At 40.6% G+C, this 12,048-nt stretch overlaps 1 protein-coding gene across 4 annotated transcripts in view; it reads left to right on the top strand.

Moving 5' to 3' along the window:
• ppp2r3a (protein phosphatase 2, regulatory subunit B'', alpha) overlaps positions 1-12,048 on the top strand; it is a 98,925-nt gene that overhangs the window by 63,772 nt on the left and 23,105 nt on the right. The gene's annotated exons all lie outside the window — the stretch shown is intronic.

Below are 12,048 nucleotides of genomic sequence, written 5' to 3' on the forward strand. Positions count from 1 at the left end.
TTGTGGAGACAGAATGAAAAGCTCATAATGGAGAGAAAGAGACAGAGAGGCTGTGATGTGGCCCTGGGTGTCACTGCAGACAGGAACTGCTTAGAATTTTGGCACAAATAGAGCAAGTACATTTTTTTATTTCTGTTTAGTTTTTCTTTTGTCTTCAGCCCTGTAACTTTTTAAAGATTCCAGTGACATTTCTGTAGAACACACATCTTAAAGACCAGATGGTCCTGAATAAAGGATGTTTCTTTCCTGTGCCCCACAGGATTGATGTTATACAAGCTTTTTAAGGCAATAAGTCTTATTGTCTTATTTTAAGACAATAAGCGAGACAAAGTTGTTGAAAAATAGCTTAGGGCTTGAAGGGTTGATGCTCATTGACTTCCAGGTCAAAGGCTGGTGTTGAACTGTGGAGCATGCTCAGAACACCTAGGCTGGTTTAGGCCAGTTTAGGGTTCATTCAGGAGTAAATCTTTTCTTAACCAGAGGTGTGTTTGTGTTTTCTCTGACTTGGAGAAAGTAGACTTGTTATGATGTCAGCTGGACAAAAAAGTTTAAATGATGCCACATCAACTGTTTTCTAAATACATGAACATACTTAGTTAAGGGCCCCCTACTTGAATACTTAAGTTTGGATTCAGACATTAAGTGTCCAGTGTGGACCCTTGGGCAAGGTCCATAATGCCAGGAACACCTGTCCCAGATTTGATAAAAGCATCTGCTAAATGATACTGTAACATGTAACATTTTTAACCATTTCAATGCCAGTTTAAGAGGAAAATCCCTAATGTTTGTCATATAAAAAACACAAAAATGAACTGTTTTTATAGACTAAATTCAAATTTAATTTCCTTTGAGGGGAATATCAGGGCCCTGAAAATGGTAATAATGAGCAACAACTTAAAAAATAACATCTTTATTTTTTAAAATGTAGAAATTTTAATAAATTGTTGAAGGTGTAAGTGGCGAAAATGGCAGCCATACATAAAGTAGCAATAAAATAATATACATTCAATTTATTTCAACTTCTGTTCCATTAATCTTTAAATGAAGATCAGACCTGATCATACATTTCAAATATTAAATATTTCTGGGGGAGTTTAAATTAATACATAAATAATCAATGTTTGATATTTATGACCATGTTGGATTTGGATCAAATAATTAATGCAAAAAAAAGTGTTTTTATATATTTATTTATTTTTCTGTATACATGCCATCCATTTCTGCGCCATTATACCTTAAGTCAAAGTTGTCGCTCATTATTAAAATTTTCAAGGCTGTGGTTATCACCTTCAGAGAAATTCAGTTTACATGTATTTTATGGAATTTTTCATTTTTTTCTGTTTGAAATTGGCATTTAAAACTAAGAATCATATTTTTTTATATTTTTGATCTGGTCTGATTTTTATCATAAAATTTATGCAAAAGAAATTTGAAAAAAATAAATATTATTTTTTTTGGTTATTTATGTATGCAGCCACCCTGAGTGTATCTTTACACTGCCTGAGGGTGAAATTAAATAGTTCATATTTTTTTGTCCTATCAGAGGATGTTGGGATTTCTGGTATTTGGAGATCAATCCTTTCACAAACTTCTCCGTTGAAACATTCAGCAGAGGTGGGAAGCCTTATCAGTAATTGCGTGGTTTGCTGCTTTGCTTGAATCCGTGTAGTCGCACACAAAAAGATGTTTGATATCCAAAAACTAAATTGTTAATATGAAATCAGACTTCAGATCACAGTTCGGCATCCAAACATGGAATTTGAATGTTCCTGTTACCATGGAAGCAAACAAACGGGCACTCAGAGAACAGCTGACTGACAGTTTAACAGGAACCGAGAAACAGTGAGTAATTGTCAGAACAGACAATTGGAAAGCAAATCTCAGAAAAAACCCACCCAGGCGAGAATTTTATCACCGTGACACAACGGGGTTGATGCTGCTGTAATTGATGGTCCGTGATAAATAGTATTCATTAACTGTGATGAACACGCTGATACTGTTTCCCCATCAGGGATTGAGTGAAAAGACTGCTGCTCTGAATAGCGATCATTGTGTGTTCAGGGTGGCTCTTTGTTGACTTTTTCCTGGTTTTCGAACTCCTGTTCTGAGCTCAAATTGTGTTTATGTGAGTGTATGCATGCAGGCATTTGTGTGTAGGCTCTCCTTTCCACCCTTGGGAATATTTAGAGGTAATTTCAGGTTGTGCAGCAGAGAGAAGGAGAGGTTAAGGAGGATCCTGACGATCTTTAGCTGCACTCACATGGGAGGCCTACTTCAGCTGGTCTCTGATGTGGGTGTTCAGCAGCACAGTGTAGATTTAGGTAATTATCTATGACAGACAAACACACATTAACACCCACGTTGAATCATTACTGTTCTCCTTTTTTTGCTCTCTGTCTCCTCACAAGCCTCCCGCTGCTGTTTATTTACTGAGCTGTGTAACCTTATGCCCTGCTGATATGTAGGCCACCTATTTATGAGGTTTCCATGGTAGCTGCCACAGTCAGGCCAGAAGATCTCAAGCTTAAACACATCATTACCAACACAACTTATTCCTCTTCCATCCTCTGTCTGCTCTGTTTTTGTCCCTCTGCTTCATATTTTGCCATAATTGCTCATTTCTTAACATTTCCTTCAACTCCTGCATCATCCCTTTTGTTTTTTCTCACCGGTGTCCTTCTTTCACCGGGTCCATGTTGACCACCACTTATCTCCCTGTGCTCTGATTGGCTGCTGTGTTATTTTGGGAGCGCAGAATAACAGTTGTTGCTGTGTGGCGGGCAGAGCAACCCAATAGGAGGTGCTGATTGGAGCGGGTAGGGTGCAGGGTGGGGCAGGATGCAGGGGGCATGAGTTGGCACACGGAGTGTTAACGGTATCGTTACCCGCCAAACGCCTCCACCTTTGGCAGACATAGGTGTGAGGGAGACCTAAATCTGTCCACCCCTCCGTACTATGGCATCCCGCTAACAGACTCACTGTCGCCACAGTGTAAATGGACCTGCATGTTTGTGTGTATCTGACTCTGGCTGTTTATTTGTATTGCATGCAGGCTCTCTTACATGTCCAAATGTGCATGGGTGCATTTACAGATGTGTTCATGCCTGCTTACAGCTGTTTTTATACAACTCCCTTTGGCATGCATGCATGCCAAAGCTTATGTGTGCATGCAAGTGTCTGTTTGTTGCCTCGAGGGCAAGTTGACCCAGTGCTACTGTGGGTCACAGCTCAGTTTGGGAATAGCTCCCTGACACCCAATCTCGTCTCTGGCACCCTGGAAATTATGCTATTATCCCCCACTGCCAACCCCGCCTCCGGCCTCCTTCCTCAGTTTCACATTAAACTGCCAATCAGACTGTAAACAAGACAAGCCCCCTCACAGAGGGTCTTTGCAAATGACATCACGCAGCAGCAGAGAACTCCAGAAGTAATTTCTGCATAGAGAAAGTCAACCAAAAGGGAATGTTTTGCGCTGTTTATGACTATGCCAAGTGTTGAAAGTGCAAAAATAAAACTGTTCTTAAGCTACTCAGCACAGTTTTGCCATGCTTTAGCTCATCCCTTCTCAACAAGGGTGCTGTGGCACCCCGGGGTGCCTTCTAGCATCATCAGGGGTGCTTAAAAATGCTTAAAATTCAACCAAGAATTACAATGAATATGCAAATTATTAGCAATCCTGGCAAATTATCAAAATTGTCGCAAATGCACTTTTCCTGAAATCATGACAGCATTTGTGTCAGCGAATCGATGGGCTTATGTCAGTAAGCAGTGTGCCAGAATTATGCTTGTGTTTGGCCATATGTGTCTGGTAGGGGAGCCAAAACACACCAAAATCTGATTTCAGGGTCTGCACCAGCAGCTGATACAAAGCAACTGATACAAAGTGGCATGAATCTGAATATGAGGGTGCAACAGGCTTTATGTTATAAAGGAGGAGGCTGGGGTGGAGGAGGTTATGCTTTGCCATCAGCAGCAGCAGCTTTGCAAGCTAGACAGCACTGTAAAACTCTGCATTGCAACTGAAAATTGAGTCTTTCAGTCAATTTTCTCAGAAAGGTCCTCACAGACTGATGATTTCAATTGTAACCTCCACTCCAACAGTAAAATCAACCATCATGGTTTCTTTAGAGTAGTCTTGAAATAGGGCAATCTTGTCCACTTTGGAGAGTTCAGTCCAGTCCTCCTCTCATTGATGGCTCATGATTTCAAATATTATCTCATATTTTGACCTTTAAAACTCATGGTTTTGGATTTATCTTTTACATTTGCCTTTTAAAAACGTTACTCTTACTTAAAATTTGTTTTCTGACATTTTGAAGTAATAAGTTTGACTTTTTATCTCAGATTTTGAGCCTCTATACATATCGTTTTTACTTTTTTTAAAATCTCAAAATCATTTATCATAAGTGCTAAGTGTTTTTTTCCCATAATCTATTACTGGTGAATATTAGGTAGACAATTTATGGTTAAATGTTGACCCTGTTAGGCTCCCTGGTTACACCTAAATTCAGAATACAGCCCTTGCTGTGACTGAGTTGGACATCCCTACTCTAGACCATTGTCTCTCTTCACCTGGATAGACATGTAAGGAGGCCTACAGGACTGAGTAATTTGTGATGTTGAACTCCTTCACTCCAGGTAAATCATTTAACTCATGGGAAAAATCTGTTTCTTAATGTATGTAGAGATTTCCTAATGATAAATGTAGCATACAGATCCATTTAGAGCTGTTAAGTACAAACTTTTCTCTGTTCCCATTCATGTGTAATGACTGTCCCCCACTTCCAGCCCCCTCACTGGGCATACGGGGTCACATGACTGGAAACAACCCATACAAACGAGAAAATGCCCTTGCGTTTTTCAAACACAACTACTTGCACACTCCACCTTAGGAGGTTTGTAGTTGTTTCTCTTGGCCCTGCCGTGGCTTTGAAGGGAAGCTCTGCTAAGCCCCCTAGGATGAATCCAGCCTCGGGCAGTAGCATCACCATGCGTGTCTGTGAGCGTGCACGTGTGCATTGTTGATTCTGCTGCTGACAGACTAATACAGGGCTTTCTGCACCTGTCAGAGCAGGCCCATTAATCTCCATGGAGACAAGCAAGCCAGCTGATATAAATCGGTGGCGAGACCACAGAAGTCAGACTCGAAGTGATGCAGCAAGAAGAGGAGTTGATGAAATCTGTTAGTGGTACTTCAGGTCAGTGACCTTTGTTAGCTGCTGCTCTGTCTTTCTCTTCTCCTCTCTTTATAAAAACAGTAATTTGAGAGTACGTTTCCTTATGCCTAAATTTGGCCTCTATGTTTTTGTTGGTGTGGGGTTGTTTCAGTTCAGCCAGTGTGATTTATACCAACACTCCCGGCAGAGCTGACAGTCTGATGGCTTAATTGACCTGCTGTCGCTTTAAGTGTTTTGCCAACTGCTCCTGATGTGTTACTGGGCTAAAAAAGAAGTGGTCAGTTCAGGATAGAGAGTGAGTGTGATGGAGGGTTTCAACTTCTAATGATTTGGGCTGTGATTTTGTAACTTCTCCATTGCCAGATATAAGCATATACAGTCAAGTGCAGAAGATTTAGGCATGTACTGTATGATGCTAGGGCTGGGCTGCAGGTGGGGGGGGGGGGTGTGTGTGTGCAGGAGTCAAGTCTGACATATGTAGCTTGGCAGCCAAGGTCAAACTCACAGCATTTCTTTTGTCCAACCATTTCAAACCTGGTGATACATATGGACACCATCTGTGTTTTTCTGGTTCCTTGGGACGTCCATGATTTAACCAGGGGCTTACAGCAACCTTGCTACCTGCCAGGGCCGTTTAACAAAAACAAGAGCCTTTAGCTTTACATAAGCACCATAAGCTCTAAGTTAGCCCATTAACTGCCACCATAACTTAGCAGCTTAGCAACATCCATATGCCATCCTCCAATATAAACACCAACAAATTGTCCCAACAAATAATTAACCAATACTGTGTTAACTAGACACCACTGTAAAACTCTGCATTGCAACTGAAAATTGAGCCTTACTGTAAATTTTCCCATGTTAGTCCTCACAGACTGATGAGCTCAACTGTAACCTCTAAAACAGTAAAACCCAACCATTGTGGTTTATTTGGAGTAGTCCTGCAAGAAGGGCAAACACGTCCCCTGTGGAGAGTTAAGTCCAGTTCTCCTCTCAATCAATAGCTCCTCCTACTCTGCTGCTAATTAGCCAGGACGCCCAGAGCCTGAACGCCAAGCTATCCACCACCCCATGCTGTTCTGCTTGATGTGATTTTGTGTTGAATACAGTTACATCTGCACCTCCTAACACAAAATTAAGAGTATCACTTGGCAGCCAAGGTAAAGCTCGACAGCATCTCTTTTGTTCAGGCCTTTTCAACCCTAGTAATATGCATGGAGACCACCTGTGTTTTTTGGGTCCCTTGGGACATCCACAGCACAACCAGGGGCTCATTGCAACCCTGCTACCTGCCCGGGCCGTGCTTACTCACCACATCCAGCCCTTACTCCGACTTAAAGGTGTGCACTTTGTTATATTTTTCAACATATTATTTTTCCCATGCCCCTGGTAATTTGCAAGGACATCCAGAGTACGACTGGGGCTGTACCAATCCAGTGGTGCCCAAGCTTGCCTAAAAGTTCTGCACAGTATTTTATATTTCAGTGGAGTATACATTTCATTATAGAAGAAGCTTGGAGGCATGCAGAAGAAGTTCTGCAACTATGGCACTTATTTAAAGATCCCATTTTTAGGAGCTTTTGGCCACTAATTGACAGGAGAAAGACAGAAAATGTGGGCAGAGAGTGAAGGAGGACATGCACCCAGCAAAGCTGAGATCATGAGTCAAACCTTTGACAAGTGTGAAGACATCTATAGCTTCTATACGTGGAAGAATGCTCTATGAGCTGAGCTAAACTGGCATCCCATAGGTGCCACTTTTGATTTCAGGGATTGATTCCTAAAAATATACCCTATTATCGACAAAAAAGCAAGTGAGCTGCAGCTCTAACTTGAACTCAAAAGTATTAGGCCAACTCAGTGTTCCTGTTTTTGACTTATCTAGCTCTCTTTTGTTCAGCCTGTGAAAGGAACTGTGTCCAATTTATAATAGGAACATTCTGCTTTATGGAAAGGAGAGAGAGGAAAGAATAAGGTGGAAAGAGGAAGAGAAAGATGCAGGATAGGACAGAGCAAGAAGCCTAAGACTTGGCTGGATGTGTGGGACAGCAGGGGGCGAAAGTTTTTTTTTGTTATCAGAAAAGCAAACTAAGAGAAAAGAGGAATTCATAAGAAAAGGAAGAGGAACAAATGAAGGAGCAGAGTGGAGAAAGAGAGTCATGGTGCAGGGGGAGGAGGATGGAAACAGGCGTGGGGGGAGGTGGGGGGGTCCTGCAGCGTACAGTTGTTGACTCTGGGTCGCTGAAGATGACATCATTCCTCGGCTGCTTCCACAGGAAATAAGGTCACAGCAGGAACCTAAGCCAAGCGGGGAGAGAAGCCCGTTTCAACCTAGGTGCACCACACAGATGAATGCATTCATTTAACACACAGAAATACCCACAATGCACTCCCAGACTGGGGAGCTGTGCTGCTATGTGTGATGGGAGTTTTCCAATACCATCCAAGGTTAGCCTGGACAATAGGAGATTCAACACTGAGCCCTTTGATACACGAGCACACAAACAGAACTTTTAAGCTAGTGACATCATGATTCACCACTCCCAGTGCAGCCTGGGATACCATCCAAGGCGGCTCTGATGGAGTGTGTAAACTCTCACATACGCATACACACACATTTAAGTTATCTGAAAGTTTGTAGCTCAGTGGGAGGCATTCAGGCCTCCCTGTTTTCACTAAGGAAACCACCACAACATGTTTACAATCTGTACGAAGCTGCTGGGACTCCCCTACTATATCAGCAGTGCGATCTGATTGGCTTGGATTTCCCTTACACAATCACAGCACCATTAGAGATATATCAAAGCATGTTAGCATGGGTGTGTCTTTGTTTCCATGTGAAAAATTTAGCTAATGTTCCAGAGCATCATGACTCGGTATGAGCAGGGCGTCACCACCCACCCACCCACCCACTCACCCATCTAACTCCCTCTTGTCTCCCTGTTGGGATGATCCATCTCTTTTAAGATATCCAGATCATTTGGCTCAGCTCAGTAGAGCTGATTGTTTGGCTCCTAAACGACTATTTATTTATTTATTTATTTTTTAACAATTTGGCTTTTTAAATGTGGCTTAAATAGACAAAGGATGAATTTCACCTGTGTATATGGTATGACCGCGAAGTGTTCAGAAATCACATCATATAGGCACTTGTGTGCGCTGGCGTTTAATTAAATCCTTTATCAAGATTGGGTCTAAAAATGTCGACATCTACGAGGCAAAGTTTACAGCGCGCTGGAAGTGATTTACAGTTTTAGAATTCTTCTTTTCATCTAAATAAGCTGAGGACAGAGGAGCAAATAAAGTTCCTCTCTTTTTCCTCTCCATCCATGGCACATACATGATGTCTTTTCCTCTGTCTTCCCTCCCCTCTTCTCTGATTTTATATAAGAAATGATAATCAACTAATATAATATAGGATCTGTCAATTTGAAGTAATGTTCCATGTGCTTTTTAACAGATGTTGATAGTGCTTCAATGGTGAGCTCCATCCAGCAGCAGATTTTCAGCCCAAGTCCTCACAGAACTGAGCTACTGCCCCCAACCACCATAAAAAAACAAAAGCAGATGGTTGTCGTCTCATTTTTCCACCAAATAACTGAAAAGCATTTTCAGCATAAGTAGTATATTATTGAATGTTTTACATATACTAATTTTACAGTTCAGCTTATTGAAGTTTTTTTCAAAGCCAGTGAATGATGTAAAGACCAAAATGTGTGGACTTTTTATGAACTAAAACTGGATTTAAATGATTTTGAGATTTATCTTCTGAATCTAGACTAAAACTATGAGGACTGAAAATGACTTAAATGTGACTAAATCTAACTAAAAATAGCTGTGAAAGTTTACACAAGTTTGGGTGCTCCCAGTATAAAGTTCATACTTTAATTTAATTTCAATCAAAAGGTACTACAACTTTGAAAAAAATAAAAAACTGCATCTGTTTCATAAGACGAGTGCGTAGGACAGAAATAAATCAAGCAGAAAGAAAACTCCTGCGCAGCGGCTGAAATGCATCATGCATGGAAACATTACTAACAGTTGTTTGCTGTTCAGACAGTGTGCAGAAGTTTAACTGTAATTTTGATTATTAAAACGAATAATATCCTAATAATTGGTGCCTTTAACTTCCATTATTGTTGCTGCATTGAAACAGGCATTGATGGTGTTTATTTTTTACTTGAATGGCATCACAGTTTAAAATTTTGTCATTTTGGCAACCCTAACTGAAACCTTTCCCTTTTCCTCTGCTGTTTAGTTTTTACCCTGCACACGCTTTCACTTTTAACTCTGTTGGATTTCATGAATTTTTGGCTGATGAGATGAGGGAGCTGAAGGATCAAAGGCAGCAGAAACCTCTACCCAGGCTCACCTGTGAGTCCTGAACATTAGACCGTAAAGACACAGCAACATGCGGAGAGCTGCTACCCTCTAGCGACTTGCAGCCTCTACTGTACCACAGGATCCAGATCCAGTCTGATTGAAGGCCAAATGTACTTTTTCATATGGAGGATCTATAACTCCATCTACAGGATGATCTGTGAACTAACTCCAGGAACTGAATCAGAACTAGTTTTATTATCCATGTAGGCTATTCTCACATCTGTAAATCTCCTTTTAATGGATTGCCTTCTAACCTGTGGGGGGCGATGGGGTGTCTGTGCTGTGTTGAAATGATGGAATAATTAGCCTACAACATTCTGCTGAAACAGCTGTTGGAGAGAAAAGTTGTAAAAGATACAGCTGTGGATCTAACAGAGTAGTGGATCTAAAGGTTTTGTCTTGCTTGACTTCCAAGGAGTATACAGTGCTTAACAAATTTATTAGACCACCTGTCATTAAAATGAGAAAAAAATATTTTAGAAATCTTTCAAAAACTTGTTTAAAACTAAAAATAACAAACTGAAACAACTAAATAATCATTTTTCACACATAACAACCAGAAAACTTCATATTTTGTATAGCCTCCTTTGGCCTTGATAACAGCTTGCATTCTTGCTGGCATGTTTTTATGGACTTTTCTGCAGTCTCTTTTGTTATTGAGCTCCAAATAGTTTCTAGCTGTTCTCACAGACTTGCTTTAGATGAAACTTTTGTGCTATCAATCTTTGAATCTACTAAATCCCAAATTTGTTCAATAGGATTCAAATCCGGACTTTGACTTGGCCAGTCCATCAGTTCCAGTACTCCAGATTCCTTTTTCTTGGTCAAATAGTCTCTGCACAGCTTTGAAGTATGCTTGGGGTCATTGTCTTGTTGGTATACAAACCCACCACCAATCAGATTCAGTCCAGAAGGGATTCCATGATGCACTAAGATGTTGTGGTAGACGTTCTTGTTCATGATACCGTCGATTTTCACTCATTTGCTCATGCCGTATCCGCAAATGGAACCCCATACCATAATGGAATCTCCACCATGTTTCACTGTGGGTGCAATGCATCTGGCATCAAAACGTTCTCCAGCTTTTCTGCAGACATAAACACGACGATGCTGACTGAAGAGTTCAAACTTGGACTCGTCCATCCAGAGTACCTTCTTCCAGTCATCAACAGTCCAGTGTTTGTGCTCCCTGGCAAATCTGAGGCATTTCTGGATGTTTGCAGGCCTCAATAATGGCTTCTTAGCAGCTATTCTTCCCTTTAAGCCTTGTTCTGTCTGTTGTCTGCTTATGGTCATTCTAGAGACTTTCTCAGACTTTCTCAGACTCTGATCTAGAAGCATTCATCTCTGCCTAAAGATCAGCAGTGGTCTTCCTTCTGTCTCTAGTACTTCAGATCTTGAGGTGTCTGACATCTGCTTCAGTTAACTTTGCTTTCCTGCCTCTTCCTTGGCGCATTTTGTAAGTACTGCGTATTTTTTCCATCATGCCCTTGGGCAGAGTGTTTCGATGTGTTTTTGATATGTTAGGATGTACAGTGCTGTGCAGAACTTTCTGGCATGTTTGGGCCAAGAATTGAGGCTGCAGTATGGCGTAGATGTGGTGAGTCAGGCGCCTGAGGTTACCACTGGACTTGAAGAAAAATTGACACAACCCCAGTTGTGATCTGGATGTCCTTGTATATTACCAGGGGCATGGGGGAGTAATCTGCTGCAAAAGTTTACAACTTTAAATTTTCTTTTAACTTTTATTTCATTGAAGTTATTTCAGTTCCTTACACATTATTCTATGGCATCCTAACATTTGAGCACATCATGGCTCAGCTATAAAGTTTGGCATTACTTTCCAAATATTTTAGTTAGTTTGCCCATGTACATCGTTAACATTAGCAAAAAAGGGTAATTTCGGTCTTTGAAAAGGAGTTTACATTTTAATGAGGCTATACTGTACTACAACAATGATATAGTTCATTTTTTGTTTGAAAAGAGTGGTTATTCAATATTCAAGTTTAAAAATGAAATGTGGTTATCACATCCTAACTTTACAATGGACCAGGCTTTTCCTGACTCCCCCCCCCGGCCTTGGCACCATGAGTGAAGTTGTTCACGAGGTGGCAATTTTACACAGAATGTGAAATGTGTAAGAGACTTAAAATGCTAACACTTTACAAAGTGTCATTTTAACACTGAACCCATGAGAATAATAGAAACTCAGAAAAAGTGTTAAATTCAGCACTATGAGAGTTAAATTGTCACTGTTGAAATACTTGAAATTTCAAAAAATTGAAGCCTAAGTGTATTATTGGTAGACATCCCATGACTTTTTTAAAAACTTTTGTCCATTTAATTTATATTTCACATTATTATGGTGAAAATTAAGGTCAACCATGTATGGTTTCTCGCCCCACAAAGAGTTAATGATCTGTAGGGAAGGAGCATGACTGAAGCAACTCTCCTTTTTAGCCTTTGTGCATTAAGACATTCAAAGTTT

Source organism: Cheilinus undulatus, linkage group 18 (genome assembly GCF_018320785.1).
Source record: "Cheilinus undulatus linkage group 18, ASM1832078v1, whole genome shotgun sequence".
NCBI classification, from domain to species: domain Eukaryota; kingdom Metazoa; phylum Chordata; class Actinopteri; order Labriformes; family Labridae; genus Cheilinus; species Cheilinus undulatus.